This window comes from Dermochelys coriacea, chromosome 12, assembly GCF_009764565.3.
Source record: "Dermochelys coriacea isolate rDerCor1 chromosome 12, rDerCor1.pri.v4, whole genome shotgun sequence".
Lineage (NCBI taxonomy): Eukaryota > Metazoa > Chordata > Testudines > Dermochelyidae > Dermochelys > Dermochelys coriacea.
Window position 1 is genome coordinate 18,137,757 of NC_050079.1, and position 22,349 is coordinate 18,160,105.

General features: G+C 41.6%; 2 long non-coding RNA genes across 2 annotated transcripts in view; both read left to right on the forward strand.

Moving 5' to 3' along the window:
* LOC122456236 overlaps positions 1-22,349 on the forward strand; it is an 82,359-nt gene that overhangs the window by 50,290 nt on the left and 9,720 nt on the right. The window contains exons 2-3 of the long non-coding RNA XR_006274998.1: positions 8,090-8,258; positions 9,552-9,758. This is a non-coding gene — a long non-coding RNA (uncharacterized LOC122456236). The remainder of the gene's footprint in view (positions 1-8,089; positions 8,259-9,551; positions 9,759-22,349) is intronic.
* Positions 12,701-20,729, forward strand: LOC122456235. Its single transcript, XR_006274997.1, has 3 exons — positions 12,701-14,523; positions 14,739-16,282; positions 19,239-20,729. It is a non-coding gene; the product is annotated as an uncharacterized LOC122456235 (long non-coding RNA).

Genomic DNA, 22,349 nt, shown 5'->3' on the forward strand with positions numbered 1-22,349 from the left:
TCCACTGCAATAGGTGTCTGGTGCTTTGAGTGCTCTGTTTGCATTACTCTTTTGAGATAAATTCACTGTCAATTCAGTTAATTGAGTTTCAATAAATACCTCATCCCCACCCCATAAATTAAGTATCTTAAGGAAAACAAGAAGAGGAAATTGATGTTCACCTGCATAATGCTACTACAGTGGAATTAAGCGGTTTAAGGTGGATACATATAAAAATGTTCCAGGAAAATGTTTCCCAGATAGAGGACTGGATCCTGCTGTAATCCCAATCAATGAGAGTTTTCATTAAGGATTGACTCCTCCCCTTATTGTTTGTTATTTTGCCATAAATATAATAGGTTGTTTTGCTAGCCATTTATTAAACTTCCAGTTGACTTCCTAGGTTTGTGTAGGTATTTTGGTCCTTTAGGTCCAAATCCTGCGAAGTGCTGAAGACAATAGAAGATGAGAATTCGCACCTCTCAGGATTAAATTTTACAGAAAATATTCTTTTAGATATAAACTACTTTTGAGTGAACTTTCATAATATTTACACACATCTGCTGCAAATGTAAATAACCCTGAAGGACATAGGTTAGTTAGTGGACAAATTCAAAGTTCTGTTATTATAAGGTAGTTGTAATTTCAAAACAATATGCCCTGTTCATGAAAAGAAAATTACATGGCCAGCTCATGTTTTTTCTGTGATTTATGGACAACTTGGGGAGTTGAATCCATGTGCAGTTAATAAAGACTTTCTTTTGCATGGTGTAGGTGTAACACAACATATGTACACCAATTTGTATTAACCTACTCTGGCTGTGGGTGTGGACATATGCTGCCATTAAATGTATGTGCTAACACCTTGCAATTGCATAGCTCTTTATATCCCAGAAGCTAAAAATATCAGTTTTTCCATCTGTAAAATTGAGACTGGTAAGTATGATTGTCTCAAATGTGTAATGAGGATTCATTTTGTAAAGCTTTCTGAATAGGTGAAGAGTTTTATGTAATGATAAAATATTGTTCCATTAAGCTCCCACTGCTCCCTGATGAGGAGGTAGGTAGGTATTTTACAGATGGTTACATTCAGTTATAGAACAGATTTGGGACAAAACCTGCCCACCCTTCTCCTGTTCCCCCATGTGAGTGCAAAGCCTGGAAAAAAAGATCAGAGTCTGTACCTAAGAACTCTGCTTTCCTTGTGTACCTTAAAGCACTGCTCCTCTTCAGCTCTCTCTAGGACAATATGAAGAAGTGTAAAGAGAATAGGAACACCACGATGTAAGGGGCATTTAAAGAACTGTATCCGCTACAATAGCAGCCAATGAATGAATAAATATCTCCCAGCTGCTCAATGGATTGGAAACAAGATTGTAGGAAGATTCTGTCCTCCACAATCTCCACATTTACTTGGACTTTCATAAGGGACCTCCAATGAGAAAGTGGGACTGTTGTAAATATGTAGTACATTAACATTTTCTGGGAGAAGCTTAGAATCCATAAAGAGAAGTCAAGTAGTGGTGCCATAGGGACCTGGAAGAGGATTAAAAATCATAGTGTCCTGCTGGACCGGTGACAGAGTGAGCCAACAGCATTCTGCTATAGAGAAAGCTGGATCACAGCTGGGTCCCCCAGTGGCTTTTTTTCCCTTGCTCAAAACTTATTTTCTATCTTTTCATTTAAACCCTTGCTATGTGTCCATGTAAAAAATACTTTCATTTCTGAACAGAGATGTCTGAATGTTTTGAATTTTTTAAATAAAAATTGGAGCAATATACACTTGTGAATGTGGAAGAAACTCTACATGTTATCCTGGATCAATTCTGAATGCAGTGCAACCCCTTGAAGTTAAAGGGAATTCCTTGGAGCTACTGCTGAATCGGGCCAACTACTGGCATATTTGTTCAGATGTATCACTTCACTTGCACATTAAAAAATAGTTAGCATATACGGAGAAACTGTATAAACATTTAGTAACTGGCAACAGAGACAATTATAAAAACACTCAGAATCCAGAGTAAACATTAGTCTAAAGGCTCTGCATTAGCTGATACCTTTTTTAAATGTTTTAGAAAATTTCAAACGACAATTTGGATGTTAAGAACATGAATACAGGATTGACTCATGCAGCACCAAGTATGTGAGCATCAGTAACCATTGGCCTTGTGACAGCTGCTCTTTAGGGTTTTATTTATGCAAATAAGCAAGCTAGATTTTTGGAGCATAAAAATAATCACTTGTTGAATGTCCCTGTGCAAGTTTTGTTGATTTGATAGAAAACAAATCCATCAAAGGCCAATGGAAAGGTTGTTTTTGGCCAATTGCCAAAGTTTGTAGCAGGCAAAAGTCCATGTGGTACCAGTAACCAAGCCCCAGTACAGGCATGTGGGTATATGCATGGACTGACTTTAAACCAAAATAAATTGCTTGTTTGAAACATACCTAAGCCTTTTTTGGCATCTAAATCATGGAGATTATGCCCAGATACAACATTTAAAAATTAATCTCGCACCTCTGAAATTAACAAAATAAAGAAAAAAGGAACAGATTCTGCCCTATACACTGTACAACCCCATTGAATTTAAGTGATCAGATCTCAGAAGTGTTATCCATTATTTTTCAAAGTATCTCAAAACATAGCGGGGTAAGTTTTAAAATGGGGGTGGGGGATGTTAAAACATGAGATCCTAGTTGACATTAATAGGAGTCTTGCCATCAAATTCCTGTATACTTCTCTGAAAGTTTACTCTTGTATCAGTTCTCACTTCTTCAGTTAGTTGTAAAAGAAAGTGATTCATACTTCAGCATGTGTAGTTGAAAACTATACATTGTTTCTGTGGTATTGGCTTTGGGCTGTGTTTTCATTTTAATTGTTTAATTTAATTGGGTCATTTTGTAGTACACTTCAGAGAGATATTAATAATATCATGACTCTACTGAAATAATTCTAGAGGAAACATTTCCTTATTTTAAAGTGAAAAGAAGTTTTATATACAGATTCTAATTCTTTCTGAAATGTCACTGAATTCCAGGCATTCTTTCCAAGGCATCCTAAAGTATTTTACATGAAATAGCTTATGTTTTAAGAACTTTCCTTTTTGTGACTGTAATAATGTAACGTAAGAGGTCTCCTGTGGAGGCTTGGTTGCTGGAATGGGTGAAGTCCGAAGTACAAGGATGTGGTCCAGTGACACCTTGCTTGCAAAAACAAAGGGGACAGACAGCAAATTAGCAACTGATAGACCGGACTGCTTACCACGGCTACATGGAATAATCTAAGTGGGTGACTAACAGAGACTGCCTCTAGGGATACTGAAAGAGGTTCAGAAGAACTTGAGGATGGAATTATTTCTGGGAGGAAACTGGCAGGCCTATCTTAAAGCAGTTGGACCATATTCTGCTGTCAAGTTTCACCAGTGTACACAGTAAACACCACTGAAAGTGATGGAATTACTCAAGATTTACTCGGATATGAATGAAAGCAGAATGTAGTCCATTGATGTACATCGAATTTCCTCTGTGAGTGAACTGGGAGAGTTCAGGCCGATGTATCACTTCTCCAGTTTCTCTAGAGAGACTCAAGGCTCATCTAACCTGGGGATTCACCCTGGTTCAGGCCACTGGAGTAACTGCACCAGTCCAAGCCCCCAGTATGGGCAGGGTAAACTGCTATCAAGAGCAATTTGCACTAGTATAGCTTACCCTGGTTTAAGGCAGAGGTCAGCTACACCAGTGCAAATCATGGTTTACCATGGTGCTATCTGTCTAAACAAGAACTTTGCACCAGTGCTTCTATACCTGTGGCTGGCCACTGATGGTGGAAAACCTGATTTAGAATAATCAGACACTCTCATATGCAGGTGATAAAAAGGAACTTTGCTCCTCCTAGATGGATTCAGGAGCTAGCTGGGCTCACTCTCACTTCTGCTAGCTACTTGCACCACTCTCATTCCCAGCCTTTATGAGACTTCCTGATTCCAACAGTCCATCTCTCTCTGTGAATAAAAGAGCCAAACAGCCCAACCAGGAGATCCCTGGACACCCTACAGTTTCCAATTGTGCATAATTTGTCCTTTACTTTCCCAATGTCTGTTTTGGCAATGGATTAAGTGGGATCAGAGGTTTGATGCTGAGGACATCTACTTTATATATAGAGAGAGAGAGAGAGAGAGAGAGAGAGAGAGAGAGTGTACAAGGGGCCCAATTTTCATCCATAGGCTCTTTTAATCGGACATCCAAATTCTACATTGGGATATCTGGGATCTTAGATCCCCATTTCACATGTAATCATCCATATTAGGAACTGGTGTGTGAAAACACAGCACAGAGCTGAATGCACATTTTTTGTATCAAAGGCTTAAATTCCTTGGATCAAATATAATTTGCCTTTTCCTTGAAGCCATAGGGCACTTGTGGGTGCTGTAGCCATCAAGTGGAGGTGCTTTGAGGCATTCTACCAGTGTAGGACAGACACAGATGAATTGCTATAGGGAGCACTGTTACAGTGTTCCTTTCACCACTTTGGAAAGGAGCAGCATGAGCTCCAACCCAGCAGGCCATGCCTCATGCACTGCCAAGCATGCTACCCCATTCCACAGACTAGCACTGAAGGCAGAGTCAGGTGTCTCTTTTACTTATCTCCTGTGCGCACACACTAGAAGGGGAAAGAAGTACCTTGCACTATCTCCCCACCCTGGATGCACAAGAACTGCAGACTGTTGCCCTTTATTTTTATCTTTATCTTAATATTTTCAAAGTGTTACAATAACCTCAATGCTGTTGCTTAGATAAATGTGACTGTGATTTAAAAAATAAATAAAAACTTGCTCATAAACGTCAGATACAGCATCATTTTAAAATCCTGACAAGATCTCTCTACCTGACAGTTTAAATTTAGAACCTTGTGTTATCATAAAAAAAAATGCTATTGCTTTTCATCTGTCTTCCCTCAGGCTTGTAGAAGTCAATCTCAGTGTAGCAGACGCTGCTTTTGCCATTTCCCTTTTAAATCTGGGACAGCAAAGCTCTGGCACTTTTTCAGAGTCCTGGTGTCCTTGATCATATTTCTTCCCACAGCAAATAAGGTAAGGTTTGCACAGCAAGCATCCTAGTTTTTAGGTCCCAATTCCACTAGAGAAGTTTAAAAAGTTTTGGCAGCTTCCTGTATACATAGATATTAAATCATACATTGTGTGTTTGTAAGGCACCTGTGCAAGACTGAGGAGATAAAATGTAAATAGTCCTAAAATTTACCACATAGTACCATTTATAAAATCTCAGTGGAGCATGCCCTCTTCTCCCCCAAACTTCCACAGCTAATGGATCATATGCTAGACAGGTAGGTCTAGGAACAGTGGAAACCTTTTCTGAGTTGTTTAAACATCTAAAATGGAATAGAAACGATAAAGGATTTTACCCTGGGAACATATTTTCAACATTTTTGCCCAATGTTAAAGCCTTTAGGGCCACATTGTCAAGTGCTCAGCACCTAGCGTTGGAGCCAGATTTTTCAAAAGAACTCAGCATTAAATATGCACCCGATGTGCTGATCTCTTTTGAAATTCTGGCAATTACTGAGGTGCATTAATGGGTGCTGAGGACTTCTGAAAACTCTGGCTTTTGAAGAAGAATTAAGCAGCATCTTCAGTACCTGCGGAGTAAAGTTCTCACTTTACGAAATATTCTCTTCATCTGCTACCCTCTTACAAACTTGGGAGTGACACTGAATTATGCTGGTCTGTAACCAGGAAGCTGAAAAACAAATATGTTGTGGGGTGGCTGTTGGGATTGTGGTTTGTTTTTGTTATTGTAGTTGAATTGTGTTGACTTCGCCTTCATCAGCAAACGATTCACTAACAACTGTTTTGAAATTAATGTGCCAAAGTTACATTTTTGTAAATAACTTTTTTTTAAATACCCCTTGTGTCTCTTGTACATTGTGCTAACGTGCTATCTGCTCACAGGGCAATGTCAAATCTGAACAGCAGCTTTGTTGGAACTGATCTCAATACGCACATCTAACGTTGACAGACCTGGGTCATCAGCAAGCAGGATCAAACCAGGGCCCTTCGGAACTTAGTGCATGAGCCTTTATAGCATAAGCTAAGAGCCAACTTCCTGTTAGCTACAGCTGTAGAGCAGATTCATTTTCTCTCTCTTTTAAGTGGCCTCAGTGCCACTAATGGGACAGAACACCACAACCAGAAGATGTGTGGGTTACACACACACAAGGCACTTTTTAATATATAATCCAGCATAGTCAGACCTAGAGTGGAACTAAAGAACCAAAAGAATCACGATGGTGCCTTTTCTGGATTTCATATACATCAAAATCTGCCCTCAAATAGGCACCACCAGCCCAATTTTAAATGACCATCACAAATTTTGGTTTGCTTTATCAGGCAAACAGTTTCTGATGGTCTATTGTGTGGTTGTTTAAGACAGATTTCACATTATTTGTAATTCAGCGCTACCATATATGTTTAATTTATGGGCCTGATTTTCAGCAACTAGAAAGGTGCACACAAAAATACATGTCTACTTTTGCACATGCATACTGGATTTAGTAAGTGCTTAGCCAGTCATGTGTATTGAGGATTTGTATGTGTACATCCAATAGGGCATGCACAAAGTAGGTGTTTATATTCACAAATGAATGCCACCTACTTACTGAAAGTGAAGCCAAGAATTTCAGAATATATGTTATATTCGGACAGTGTTGTTGTTCAAGATTGCTATAAGCACTTCCATTTAAAAAATTCCTCTTTTTGATACTATATATCATTCTTATTTAAACTAAACTTGCATTGCAAGATTTTTTTTTACACATTTTAAGAATTAAATTTTCTTTGTGGTTAATAATGCACTGTAAAACCTCTATTTAGGGAATGGGTGTCCCTTCTCTAGGAATAATTTATGGAGCATCAGCGGAGGGCATGCAGAGAAGGACACTTGTTGCACCATTTACTCCTATGTTTTTGTGGCCTATGTGTAGGCTCAAACACCGCCCAGAATTTGTCTCATATGGCTTATTGGTACTGCACTGCTCCAGAAAATAGCTAAAAGGATAGTTTTAAGAGATGCTGTTGATATGCCAAGAAGCTGGAGTACTTTCAAAACTGTCAACAGGGAGTGGTCTGCTCTCTCACACAGCACACTTCAAAGGATTAATTAAATCCCTAGTCTACGTCCCTATGAACTTAGGTAAACTCATGAGTTACTAAAGCAAAAGGAACAGGAGTACTTGTGGCATCTTAGTGACTAACACATTTATTTGAGCATACGCTTTCGTGGGCTCCAGCCCACTTCATCGGACGCATGCAGTGGAAAATACAGTAGGACAATTTTATATAGAGAGAGAACATGAAACAATGGGTGTTACCATACACACTTTTATAGTGATAATCAAGGTGGGCCATTTCCAGCAGTTCCATAATAGCTCACCTTAACAGATCACTCTTGTTATAGTGTGTATGGTAACACCCATTGTTTCATGTTCTCTGTGTATATAAAATCATCCTACTATATTTTCCACTGCATGCATCCGATGAAGTGGGCTGTAGCCCATGAAAGCTTATACTCAAATAAATTTGTTAGTCTCTAAGGTGCCACAAGTACTCCTGTTCTTTTTGCAGATACAAACTAACACGGCTGCTACTCTGAAACCTGTCATAAAGCAAAACGACATCTGAGCAATAAAACAAGGAGAGAGAGGAGGAGGGATATTCATATGGATCCTGTTGCTAAGGAAACTTCAGTGCTGCCTTTGTGTCTACATGTTCAGACAGCCTCATTTTGATGCTGTGTAAGAGAACATGAGTTGTGGCAGTGAGGTGAAGATTTACTTTAATAAAAAATTGAATTTAAAATACCAATATTTTATAGGTATATGTTTACTTGTATTTGTGCTTAGAAATACTTATGTCTTGCTTTTGTCCTTTTTCTTGGAGATGGTTCTATAATGCAATATTTGTTACTGTTTTCAGTTGAATCCTCCCCCTCCCCAACCCTTTAATGATTTGCTTGTATAGGGACCTGATCCTGCTTGGGGACATTCAGTACAGTAAGTGCATCCTCTGGAGCTGACTGCTGCTGTAATTCTTCACAGTTACACTAGGTCATCTGCTGCATCAGAGGCTATTCCACATGGTGCACTGGGCTGTGCGGGTTCATTACCAATTCTCTACAGACCTACTGCATCCTGCAGGGCAGGAAAAGGGCGCATATTAGGAATGAAAATGCTCAAGCAGAGATGCTCATGCTGGACTCTAAACAAGGTACGTTGCAGCCATTTTGGGGGTTATCACATTGCAACTGAATCCACATGACATGTTGTAAGACAGGAAGGAATGATCAATCTTTTGTATTACGTTAAGCCAAATACGCAGTTTTAGATTCATTAAGAAGGAACAAACATTCTGTATTTGGCTCATGCTGGTGAGAGTTAATGGGAGGCTCAGGAAAGTCAGAAAAGTCTCTCCATCCTGCCCTGACAAAGAAACAGGGACTCTGGTTTCTCCTCTCTCCTCAGGAGATCATCCTTCCTGGTCCACTTCCCAAATGACCTTCACCCAAGCTGTGTGGAACCATCTACAACCCTGTTTTCTAGCTAACTGCTCCCTAGCTACTCATATCAGGTGCTGCTAGATTCAAGGGCGCTATAATTGGTTTCCTGGAGCACCTATAGTGACAATATGTATCAACAATATGTCAGGGGTGATGTTGAAGTAAATGTGCTTCTGTTGCACTCATAAGGGAAAGTAATGGTTAGATTTACCTGTGCCTCATCCCTTTTTAAGGATTGAAGGTCTGTTGAGGGGATACCTCTGATTGGAGCAGAGTTTTATGTTCTCTGAAAGGATGGAGCAGCAATAGGACTTGTGCAAGCTGTTTTGGTTTGGTTTTTTAAATACTAAATTTAATAAAACTCCAGTTTTAAAACTGGCCCTGGGCTGGAAGTATTACACTTCTAAAGACACTCTTAGTAGTAGTTCTACATCTCAGATCTTGGTCATTCTCTCACAGATCTGGGGAATCATAGAACTGGTTGAACCAAGTCTGCTGTTGCCACAAGGGAAGGGAGTGGTCCATCTGTCTCTTAGGCCCAAATATTTTTATAGCTAGTGTGGAAGTAGGGGACTCCAGCATGGTCCCTCAACCCTCCTATGGATTTATTAACAGTTAGCAAATTGCACAGGAAGAGATTAGATTTGGAACTAGTGACAGGTGCAGAACACACCACATGCAGTAGGACTGAACATCTCCTGCCAGCAAAGCCTTCAGACCATCTAAGTGTTTTGGCTTTTTTTTTCTTTTGGCCCATAGTGGGAAACAGGCTGAGGTATCTTGAGGTGTCTTGTATCTTGTAAGATGAAAATAGAATTTCTGGGACTGGGACTTCTGGCCTTCGGGGATATGAGTCTTTCATCGTCTTAGTACCAGCTGATTCATATTAACAAAAAATATCAGCCACAAACACAAGCTATATATATTTACAATTTTTCTTGAACTTGACCTCAGTGGAGTAATATTTCTGTCATTTTCACGATATTTCTTTGTGTTTGCACCAGCAGAGACCCCATTCAAAAGTTAAAAATGTACAGAAAGGAAATAAGAGCCTACACGCTGACCCCCAGGCTCGTGGGTTTGTCTAGTGTCTTGCTAAAACCAGTCACCAGCTCCACCATTACTGATGTCAGGACCAAGTGTGAGATAATTATAGCTTCTCCAGCTGACTACTGGACCTCTTAATATGCCCAAAGTGACTAAGGCTCCAGGTAAGAAATTTTGCAGAACTCCAGCCTGCTGTAGCTGATACCTTCCAAACTGAAGGACTTCCCCTTTAAACTGTCTTCTAGTTTAAGCCCGTTTCACTGTGTCTAGCATTCCCATTGCTACTGCAAGCCTCTGTGGAATCAGTGACTCCTGCAAGATTTTTTTTTTTAAACTGGAAAAAGGAAAGAACATGCACACACAAATTAGGTGGGGATATTATTTTTAATAGGCCAAATCTTGCCCTCATACATACCCGTGTAATTCCACTAATTTCAATGGGGTTGCAAGGATAGCACAGAGAAAGTTGACCTTTAGCATTTATATAATGATTTTGTAAACTGCCTTATAAATAAAAGGCTAAATCCTGAGGTCCTTATCCAAGTAGTTTCAGGTATTTCATGGGCATGTGAAAGCAGAAACAGAAAGAGCAACCATTATTTGGGAGTCCTGCAAATAAAAGCGTCTGTAGTATTAGCAGTGAGAATATAGGGAACAGAATTCCATTCTTCAGTGGAAGGACATCCACATGGTGTGCTAATGGACCTAGAGGATACAGAAATTTATTTTGAAACTATGTCCAAAGTGCATGCATATACCTTAAAAACACAGATGCTCGTGCTCTCTCTCTCATGCTCTCTCGCGCATACACACAGAGCCAAGGATTCACATAAAAAATGACAGAGATGTTATGCTAAAATTGATGCAAGATTACATAACATTTGTTGGGACACATATTAATGACCTGGCATGAAGTTACACTTATGCTGACATTTGTCAAAACATCTAGGGCTTTGAAATGTAAGTTGTGAGAGCGTCAAAATACAATCAATTTATAATTAGTGTTTATTACCGTAACAAAATTGCAAGGTAGAATTGGAATAGCTTTCACTGCTGCTGCCTGTGATTTGCCTATTCTGGACTAGAATTTAGTGCCACATACCAACCATGGTGCAATATGGAGCCACAGTGCCCAGGAAGGAGCAGGTTTCAGAGTAGCAGCCGTGTTAGTCTGTATTCGCAAAAAGAAAAGGAGTACTTGTGGCACCTTAGAGACTAAGGTGCATCCGATGAAGTGAGCTGTAGCTCACGAAAGCTTATGCTCTAATAAATTTGTTAGTCTCTAAGGTGCCACAAGTACTTCTTTTCAGGAAGGAGCAGTGTCAGTACAATCTCTCCCTGTGCTACTCCACAATGTCAGTCCAGCTCCGTGAGGCAGTAGGGAAGAATGTAGCTGTGGCCCCACCTACTTTCAGCCACCTTGCTTCCTGAAGGCAACAGGAGAGAGCACAATGATTTCTATTGTTGCTGCCTTTAATCAGCATGCAAGGAGCGGTGGAAATTTCTTGCATCAACCCTAGGTTTGCTTGGCATTGCAAAGCACCATTGCTAGGTCACTGTGCCAGCTCTTCAACTGTATTTTTAAAATTAAGAATATTCTTCATATTTAATTTTGTCCAACAAAGCAAGAGCAAGAGAAGCAGCCTCTACCATTTCAGTTCTACCTTCAGATTAGGATCATCCCACAGAACTATAGTCTCTTGGGGATGGGGTGGAGGGAGTAAATCCGTATAGCTCCAGAGTGAACATTCTACCTTACAGAATTTTTCACAGCAGCAAAGACTTTCTCATGAAATAAATGATAGCCTATTCTGCCCCTCCTAAAATTGGGGCTCACCTGCAAAATCCTTGTACCAAAGCTAGGACAGAGTCACAACCTGGATACCAGTAATGACTTAATTCCTGCTGCACACATCCAGACATACCTCTTAGTGGTCCTAGCTATTTCATCAAAAATTCTCTCTATTTCCCTTTTTCCAGTGAGGCTTCTCAATATTGACTAGAATAGGAGAAACAAAAAGAGACAGATTATACAGTAACTGTGGGACTTAATTTAGAGCCACTTATGGCTTTGAGATATTATTCCCTTTGTTATCCCTGAGTAATACCCTAGAGAAGTGAAGGTATGCACACAGTTAATAAATTCAATTACAGGTAGGAATCTCTTTCCTGTTGGGAGATCTGGAGACTTGAGCAATTAGTCTGCACTTTAGGCTCAAATAGCTTAAGGCAGCATCCATAACCCAGACTTGTTATAACTTTCTCGGGAAAATACAAAATAATTAAAACAGTTTTTAATATGAGCTTTGGTAACAATATAATAAACAGAACCTTACACTAAAAAAGAAAAGGAGGACTTGTGGCACCTTAGAGACTAACAAATTTATTTGAGCATAAGCTTTCGTGAAGTGAGCTGTAGCTCACGAAAGCTTATGCTCAAATAAATTTGTTAGTTTCTAAGGTGCCACAAGTCCTCCTTTTCTTTTTTGCCAATACAGATTAACACGGCTGCTACTCTAGAACCTTACACTGAGACTAAAAGGTACCTGGAGAGATGCCTGAAAAATTGCATTTGTATGGATGGGCATAAAAAGAGTTAACTTCCAGTTCAGGGACAGACAGATGGACAGACATGTACACACACAAAAACAACTGCAGGCAAACATATAAAATGTAATCTAGGCCATGATTCCATAGACCCCAGTCAGCTTTGTATCAGGTCCTTCAAATGTATGTGTTCTGTGAACAAAGGAACTATGCCAGGAATCAGAATCCTTCTCACAAACTGAGAATAAGGTGCAGAGTACCCAGACAGCAGCTACTGCAACATCAGAGGTTCAGTAACATCCACTGACCCACACAGAGCAGCATGTAGGGACTGACCAGTGGATCTACTTGGAAGGGATCTGCTTACTGGGCCCTGTCTTGTCCCTTGTTGCTCCTCCTATGAGTCTGCAGTGGAGATGGCATAGAATTGTGTTCCACAGCACAAATGAGGTGTGAATGCCTTCTACTTTACCTCTCCATGCCCTGCCACTCCCATAATTCCACTATATCAATAGCCCCTGATGAGATGGAGGCATTAGCCCCCCCCCACCTCCGCATGTATAAACATCTGCAAGAAGACTGTAATACATATAATATACAATAATGCATACAACATACTCAGGCTTGCTTCTTCAGTAGTTAGGCACCAACCTACGCTTTCACTAGAGTGAACAGACGTATCACAGCTGCTTCATAAGATGAAGTTATTGCCATATACAACAGAAGGAGACAGCTCGACTTCTCCAAACCAGCGAGATATCTCCTGGCTAAAGTTAATCTCTCCTAATGAGGATCCTGTATACACCAAGCATGAAAGTCACCCACAACAGCCAGCCGAGGATATAGGGAAGGGATTCAACATCTGCTGCTCCATGCCTCGGGGCATGGAGAAAGTAAAAGGAAATGGTAGAGCCCTGAGGAGACAGAAACCGCATTTCACTGAAAAATGGAGGGGGTGAAGACAGCAAGTCACCTCTGGTAAGTAATGTTATATGCCTGATGTGGGGACTTTAATCATTGCATGAAAAATGAAGTGTACACATGTGTTTAAGCTTGGGCTGATGCCTGAGGATTCTCTTATTTAAAAAACACATACCCTGTGGATGTGAAATGCCTTCTAAAACCAAATTAAGGGTCAGTGAGATGCATTCAGCACTGTAAATCACTGCCTTCTCAATGAATACAGCCATGTGAGCCAGTGTAAGTGTCAGATTTGTGGCATGTAGGCATAATTATTATGTTGTTTACCCAAGTAATGCATTTGGCTGTAAAACTGGGTTTCACACACATTAGGCCCAAGTCTGTAAAGTGAGCCAATGATCAAAAAAGTGTGCAAATAGGAACAAGTTCCCTGGAACAGTCAGGCTTACAAAAGTAGTCTAAGTCCCAGGTGTACTTTAGTTTCTTGTAACCCAGAGAGCTAGCCAGCTGCCATCTACAGTAAGTTACTTGAGGGAGATGAACAGACACAGTCTGCTGTTTCTCCCCCATCACATGTTTGGGCCATTTGCAGCTGGATTATGTGAACCCTCTGTACACTGCCCTGTTTGTGGGCAATTTCACCACATTTCCCCCTCTACGTTCCCTTGCAAAGACCTGCCTCAGATGAGACATGAGGGGAGAGAAGTCTATCAGCAGTAGAGTTTTGGGGGTCTCATGCAGGCATACAAGGCTCTTCAGTAGGACTGCCCATGAATTACAATCACGATGAGCCAGATTTTCCCTAGTCCGTCTGCAGATGCACAAGAGGAAGAGGGCACAAGTAGACCACATTCTTCTTTGTGCCTGACACAAGGACAAGGGAAAACTTGCAATGCCTGCACTTGGGATTACAGGGACTACTCCATCCAAGCACTCCCAGCGGACACAAACTTCCCTGTAGGAGTCAGGCAGGAAGGCACCCTTCTCCCACAGCAGCCCTTCGCACATGCTGCACCATCTAGAGAGGAAGCAGCGTGAGCACACAGCCTGAGAAGGCGTCAGGCGGGGAATTCAGCTGGCCTGAAAGGATCCCCACCTTTGGTACTTAGGGAGGCAGTACATGTTAAAGGTGGATTCCAGCCACTCCCAGAAAATCATCTGGCCATCACCGGTAAACTGGGGTATCTATGCCCCCTCCAACATGTAGTATGTCATAGTCATTGGGACACAGCAGGATGCCAGGACAAGGACAGTGTTGTGAGGGGTTGGCTGAGAGTTTCTCAAAGATGTCCCTGACCTTCCAGCTACCTGTACCTCAAACACTGACCTCAGGGGTCCCTGCCTAACCTCCCCAAATCCTGTTCCTGACACCAGCTGTCAGATGGGAGATTCCCTGAGTTGAGGAAGGGGTCCCAAGTCCTAGCCACATGCCTCTTCACAAACACCAACCCTCTCTCTTAGGTTTCAGAGTAGCAGCCGTGTTAGTCTGTATTCACAAAAAGAAAAGGAGTACTTGTGGCACCTTAGAGACTAACAAATTTATTAGAGCATAAGCTTTCGTGAGCTACAGTTCACTTCATCGGATGCATTCGATGAAGTGAGCTGTAGCTCACGAAAGCTTATGCTCTAATAAATTTGTTAGTCTCTAAGGTGCCACAAGTACTCCTCTCTCTTAGGGGTCAGAGTTAACCCTGTAACAAATACCACACTTAAAACACTTAATCTAACCCAGGCAAAGTCAGGCGTAAACTCAGGGGAGGATTCCTAGAAGGAGTTGCACAGAGTTCCTTGCCCCGGTACAGCATACAGTCCCCCCTACTGACCCCCCCCCCACACCCCTTGATTAGCTATGCACATAGACTCTCCACCCCACATCAGTTCAAACCCCCCTGGGTCAGTCTAACCTGTTCCTGTATTCTGACACTGGTATGCTCTGTGAGCTCAGAATGGTGGGTCCAGCTGTGTGGGCTCTGCTGTCCTGTCAGCTCCAAACTGTGCAACTGCGGGGGTCCCCTTTGCTATCACCAGTGCAGCAGTGAGTTCTCCTTTCAACAGCTCCCAGGTCAAATTCAGCATCTTTGCATTTTGGTGTCTCTCTGCCCAGTGTGGCATCTGTGAGCTGGTCCTGCTGTAGCAGTTCAGGCCCTTTGTTCCCCTTCAAACTTCCTGCACTTACAGGCTAGTCCCTCTGTCCCATCACCCTCCTCCTCCCCATCTGCTCATTGACTGCTCAACTGGCTGTAGCCAGTTCTGTGTCCTTGTTCTGGAATGGCACTTCCCCCATCAGCCAATCAAGTTTTGTTGTTGATGGGGCGGCGGGGGGGAGGGGGCAGGAGAGTTCTACCCACTCCCACAGAAGGATTGTGCCTCCAAGACAATCCTTCCCATGCTACCTCTAGAACTGTGAAGTTCTGAATCACCTATTAGCCAGGACTGTGACTAAATGCTACAGCTATCCCCAAGTAATGAAGCAGTGCTCCAATACCATAGTGATGAGAAAAGTATAAGCTCCTAGATAAATAGAAGTGAACACTTCCAAATTTTGCCTAACTCGAACTTTACTACGTTACAAGCACAATGTAATATGTTTTCTACATGGTTTGTGCCACGTATAATATCATGGTCAGTATGTAGGAAACTCTGTCACATCTCAAAGTTCTGAGTGACTTGTTCCCTTTAAGGTTTTAGGATCTGGAGCAAAAGTAGGCAAGAAGTCTATATTGTTGCTCAGACAGCTCCTCATCATGGCTTTCTGTTTTGTATACTGGTATCAGCCAATCAGTGGGCTGTGGGGGGTTGCCACTCAGGCTCTGTTGGGTGGTACTTCCTGCAAGCCTAGCTTTACAGTGTCCTCCCAGGAATGCCTTGCCTAAGGCTCTAGTGGTAATGATGTGGTGGTCTCAGAGACTCTGAAGAACCCCCTGTGGTTGCAAATTTTAGCCTTGCAGGTTCTTATGTTCCCACTTGGTATCAACTATGGGGGTTACCCTCTTACTCTACTGTGCTTAATTGCCATGAAGCAGTCATGATGATAGGAATGATATTGCAGGGCTTGTCGTAATCAGTTAAGTCATGTGAAAAACTAGAAGGGGCCACAGCTGAAAGCAGGTTCCTCAATGGATCTGCCAATCAGAGAGATGAAGGAAGGTTTGCAATTCTGAAAAATGAATTAGGCTAAAACCTGCAGTTGGGTACTGCATGAGTGCCCTTCAGGAGAAAGGTTTCGGAGTATCAGCTGTGTTAGTCTGTATTTGCAAAAAAAAAAAAAAAAAAAAAAAAAGTACTTGTGGCACCTTAGAGACTAACACATTTATTTGAGCATAAGCTTTCGTGAGCTACAGCTCACTTCATCGGATGCTTTCAGTGGAAAATACAGCGGGGAGATTTATATACATAGAGAACATGAAACAATGGGTGTTACCATACACACTGTAACCAGAGTGATCACTTAAGGTGAGCTATTACCGGTGAGGGGGGGACCTTTTGTACTGATAATCAAGATGGGCCATTTCCAGCAGTTGACAAGAACGTCTGAGGAACAGTGGGGGCGGGGGGGAGATTAAACATGGGAAAATAGTTTTACTTTGTGTAATGACCCATCCATTCCCAGTCTCTATTCAAGCCTAAATTAATTGTATCCAGTCTGCAAATTAATTCCAATTCAGCAGTCTCTCGTTGGAGTCTGTTTTTGAATTTTTTTTTTTTGTTGAGTATTGCCACTTTTAGGTCTGTAAGCGAGTGACCAGAGAGATTGAAGTGTTCTCCAACTGGTTTTTTAATGTTATAATTCTTGACGTCTGATTTGTGTCCATTTATTCTTTTACGTAGAGACTGTCCAGTTTGACCAATGTACATGGCAGAGGGGCATTGCTGGCACATGATGACATATATCACATTGATAGATGCGCAGGTGAACGAGCCTCTGATAGTGTGGCTGATGTGATTAGGTCCTATGATGGTGTCCCCTGAATAGATATGTGGACAGAGTTGGCAACGGGCTTTGTTGCAAGGATAGGTTCCTGGATTAGTGATTCTGTTGTGTGGTATGTGGTTGCTGGTGAGTATTTGCTTCAGGTTGGGGGGCTGTCTGTAAGCAAGGAATAGCCTGTCTCCCAAGATCTGTGAGAGAGATGGGTCATCCTTCAGGATAGGTTGTGGATCGTTGATGATGCGTTGGAGAGGTTTTAGTTGGGGGCTGAAGGTGATGGCTAGTAGCGTTCTGTTATTTTCTTTGTTGGGCCTGTCCTGTAGTAGGTGACTTCTGGGTACTCTTCTGGCTCTGTCAATCTGTTTCTTCACTTCAGCAGGTGGGTATTGTAGTTATAGGATTGCATGATAGAGATCTTGTAGGTGTTTGTCTCTGTCTGAGGGGTTGGAGCAAATGCGGTTATATCGTAGAGCTTGGCTGTAGACAATGGATCATGTGGTGTGGTCTGGATGAAAGCTGGAGGCATGTAGGTAGGAATAGCGGTCAGTAGGTTTCCGATATACGGTGGTGTTTATGTGACCATCGCTTAATAGCACTGTAGTGTCCAGGAAGTAGCAGCCGTGTTAGTCTGTATTCGCAAAAAGAAAAGGAGTACTTGTGGCACCTTAGACTAACAAATTTATTAGAGCATAAGCTTTCGTGAGCTACAGCTCAGCTGAGCTCAGCTGAGCTGTAGCTCACGAAAGCTTATGATCTAATAAATTTGTTAGTCTCTAAGGTGCCACAAGTACTCCTTTTCTTTTTGTCCAGGAAGTGGATCTCTTGTGTGGACTGGTCCAGGCTGAGGTTGATGGTGGGATGGAAATTGTTGAAATCGTGGTGGAATTCCTCCAGGGCTTCTTTTCCATGGGTCCAGCTGATGAAGATGTCATCAGTGTGCCGCAAGTAGAGTAGGGGCATTAGGGGACGAGAGCTGAGGAAGCATTGTTCTAAGTCAGCCATAAAAATGTTGGCATACTGTGGGGACCATACTGCGGGTACCCATAGCAGTACCGCTAATTTGAAGGTATAAATTGTCCCCAAATGTGAAATACTTATGGGTGAGGACAAAGTCACAAAGTTCAGCTATCAGGTTTGCCGTGACATTATCGGGGATACTGTTCCTGATGGCTTGTAGTCTATCTTTGTGTGGAATGTTGGTGTAGAGGCTTCTACATCCATAGTGGCCAGGATAGTGTTTGCAGGGAGATCACCGATGGATTATAGTTTCCTCAGGAAGTAAGTGGTGTCTCGAAGATAGCTGGGAGTGCTGGTAGCATAGGGCCTGAGGAGGGAGTCTACATAGCCAGACAATCCTGCTGTCAAGGTGCCAATGCCTGAGATGATGGGCGTCCAGGGTTTTCAGGTTTATGGATCTTGGGTAGCAGATAGAATACCCCAGGTCGGGGTTCCAGGGGTGTGTCTGTGCAGATTTGTTCTTGTGCTTTTTCAGGGAGTTTCTTGAGCAAATGCTGTAGTTTCTTTTGGTAACCCTCAGTGGGGTCAGAGGGTAATGGCTTGTAGAAAGTGGTGTTGGAGAGCTGCCTAGCAGCCTCTTGTTCATATTCCGACCTATTCATGATGACGACAGCACCTCCTTTGTCAGCCTGGTCAAACTGGACAGTCTCTACATAAAAGAATAAATGGACACAAATCAGACATCAAGAATTATAACATTCAAAAAAACAGTTAGAGAACACTTCAATCTCTCTGGTCACTCGCTTACAGACCTAAAAGTTGCAATACTTCAACAAAACACTTCAAAAACAGACTTCAACGAGAGACTGCTGAATTGGAATTAATTTTCAGACTGGATACAATTAACTTAGGCTTGAATAGAGACTGGGAGTGGATGGGTCATTACATAAAGTAAAACTATTTCCCCATGTTTATTTCCCCCCCACCCCCCACTTTTCCTTAGACGTTCTTGTCAACTGCTGGAAATGGCCCACCTTGATTATCACTACAAAAGGTTTTCCTCCTTTCCCCTGCTCTCCTGCTGGTAATAGTTCATCTTAAGTGATCACTCTTTCCTTACAGTGTGTATGGCAACACCCATTGTTTCATGTTTTCTATGTATATAAATCTCCCCACTGTATTTTCCACTGAATGCATCCGATGAAGTGAGCTGCAGCTCACGAAAGCTTATGCTCAAATAAATTTGTTAGTCTCTAAGGCGCCACAAGTACTCCTTTTCTTCAGGAGAAAGCTTTTCAGATGGTAGTCATTGCAAGAGGAGGCAAGAGCTTCAGATCCAATGGAGAAAGGAAAAGTATCCTCCAAGAGTCAGCTGCAGCAGATATGAAAGGTATAGTCAGAAGGTTCCTTCCCAACCTACCTCCAGGAATATGTCGTAAGTTGATTTTCTCTATACAGACAAGTTATTCCAGCCCTAGGGAGCTAGGAATTCCAGGAGCTACATGAAGAAGAAGAAGAAGAAGAAGAAGAAGAAGCACTAGTTCCAATATTAAGAATTGTTGGGGAGCTTATTTGCATGTCCCCTCTTCCCCTGTCCAAAACAGGTTTGTGTCATGCAGCTGGGAGCTTTTGGTGTGATTTTTCCACTTTGGTCTTCTGTGGCTGGCCAGTCATGGGTTGGTCAGCCTGCCATGGAATCAGCATCCAAGAGTTTCCAGAGTTAGTACAGCCCACAAGGCCAAGGGTGTTTACAGAAGGGTCAGTATGCAAATATACTGGTGGCTACTGTTTAAACAAATTAAAATGATTGCATCTCCTAGGAAGATAAAGGACCAAATTCATCCGTGGTATAAATCCACCAAAGTTAATGGATGAATTTGGCCCCCAAACTATAATTATTTTAAAAAGTTAATCTAGTCTGTACATATAACCAGAGTGCCACTGTGGCAGCTGCTTCCTCTGCTGCTACCCCAGAGCACATGGAGAGGCTAAACACAAGAGTAGCTCTGTGGCTGCAAGAAATGTTCAGATATTAGAGTTTGTTTCTTCTTTAAAAAAGAAAGAAAAACTAGGAAATTCCATTAAAAAAGCTGCCTGAAGAGAGTATTGACCTTGCTTGTATAAACACTAAAAAGTAAAGAATAGCAAGGTTGGGGTTGTGCATGCAACCTTAACTCTGCCCCATGTTTGAAACATTGTACAATCTTAAGTTACATAACTGCATAGGATTTCAAATAATGCAGTATAGTATACTTTTTTCCCTGGAAGACCTGGTGTAAGATGGGCAGCAATGGATATTGTATGGCATGGCTTGAAGCACCTCCCTGTGGTATGCCTGTGGACTCCAATTTGCTTATCACTGCTGGGCCAGCCAGGGCAGGATTTAGTCCCTACATTATTAAAATGGATGTTTATTTTATTCTTTAGATGTTCAAATGATGTGCCTGCTTTAGCTCATTTAGAGAGAAATTCACTTTTAATCAGTATCACAGCTAACTCAGACAGAGCTTACAAAGGATTTCTGTTTAATGTCTGGGTGAATTTTGTTGCCATGTCACCCAGAAAATACTTTGGAAGATGATATCTTTGCACAGCTGACAAGCTATAAATTCTCCCATGCAGCCCTATAACTGTATCATCTTCCTACAAGTTAATCATAAAACCCCCACAGATTTATTTCACATATAAAAGCTTCAGAGATTTTTGTATTTAATTGGGTGTTGACTATATATATAATATAAATTAACCTTTTATGAATGAAGTCTAATGGTTCAGTTAAAAAGACAATCTTATACTTTCCATGGAGAACGTTGAACACAGAAGTATTCTATTCACACACCCGAGACAAGCTAATAAAGCATTACAGGAATCTAAAGAAGCAGTTTTAATAATTGTATTTTAAAAATTGTAGTGACACCACTGGCAAAGCTCAATATTACCATACCAAATGGGATGGCTAACAATTTCATCACATTACCTTCTTTGAATCATCCTGCTGCAAACCAGACCATGTTTCAAGATGCATCTCATGAGACCTGGGATAACCTTATTACAGTGACCTCACTGAATAAAAGAAAGCTTGTGATTCAAAGGTTTCCTGTACAAACACGATCAGTCTAGGCAGGGAGGGTCAGAAGAAAACACTAGGTAGTACAGTTGTAAGTTATGTTACTGTTGCTTGAAAAAGACTAGCAATATAAAATAGGCATTCATAGCAAAGAACATTATAATGCCTCAGGCTCCCTTAGTACTCAGGTGGAACATAGAATGTTGTCTTTTATAATCTTCCCACTGCTCTGGTAAATCAGCAGTCTCAGAGAGAATACACAATCAGACTTCTTTGTACCAGACAGGTTCTTCAAGGAGACTCATTTTCCAATTTGAGAGCTCACGTTACTGTCTGTTAAGGTTCAATCCTGCAGGCTTTACTCAGGCAAAACTCCATTAGTGTGAAGCATTCTGTGATTGAGGCCTTAGTTTCAAAGTACTTCAGGATCACCTGATGAAAGGTTCTATATATGTGCAATTATTGGTGACAACGTATCTTTGAGATACAGAAGGAGAGAGCTATAGAGGTCTATAAATGCATTTCAAAGGGCAAGACTGTGAACAAAAAATCTACCCCTTTTCGCCAGGGTGGACTTTGCCATCAGAATACAGGGTTCAGAGAATACTTAACTTACTGCCAGAAGAAATAAGAAAGACCACTAACCCAGCTGCATTCAGGGCTAAATGCAAAGCCCACTCCTTCAGCCCAAAACTTTCCCTTGTTAATACCATCATTTTCACTGATTCATTAAGAAAACAAACCATCAAAGCTTCTAAGCAGTGGTGTAGAGGTAAAAAAGTGGGTAAGCTAACCTTAATTAAACTCCATATTCCCCAAATGAGAAGTGAGTAAATTCCATTTACCCATGTTTACCCTTGACTATACTACTGCCTCGAGAGCAAGCTGCAGCATTTTGTTGTGGTACCTCACGGAAGGAAGAGAGAGAGCATTGTCATCTCTTAACTCACAAGAGGCACTCTCTTAACATTGACAGGTTTCAGAGTAGCAGCCGTGTTAGTCTGTATTCGCAAAAAGAAAAGGAGTACTTGTGGCACCTTAGAGACTAACACATTTATTAGAGCATAAGCTTTCGTGAGCTACAGCTCACTTCATCAAGCTGTAGCTCACGAAAGCTTATGCTCTAATAAATTTGTTAGTGTCTAAGGTGCCACAAGTACTCCTTTTCTCTTAACATTGTTATACTGGAAGGTCTTAAATGGTCCCCATCAATCACAGACCTGGATGAAATTTATGGGCACAAGCACCTCTTATTCAGGCTAAATGAAGGAGCAGTTAAATGCCCCTTGGTGTAATGAGAGCTGCTGAAACAATAGGAACCACCATCTAAAGAAC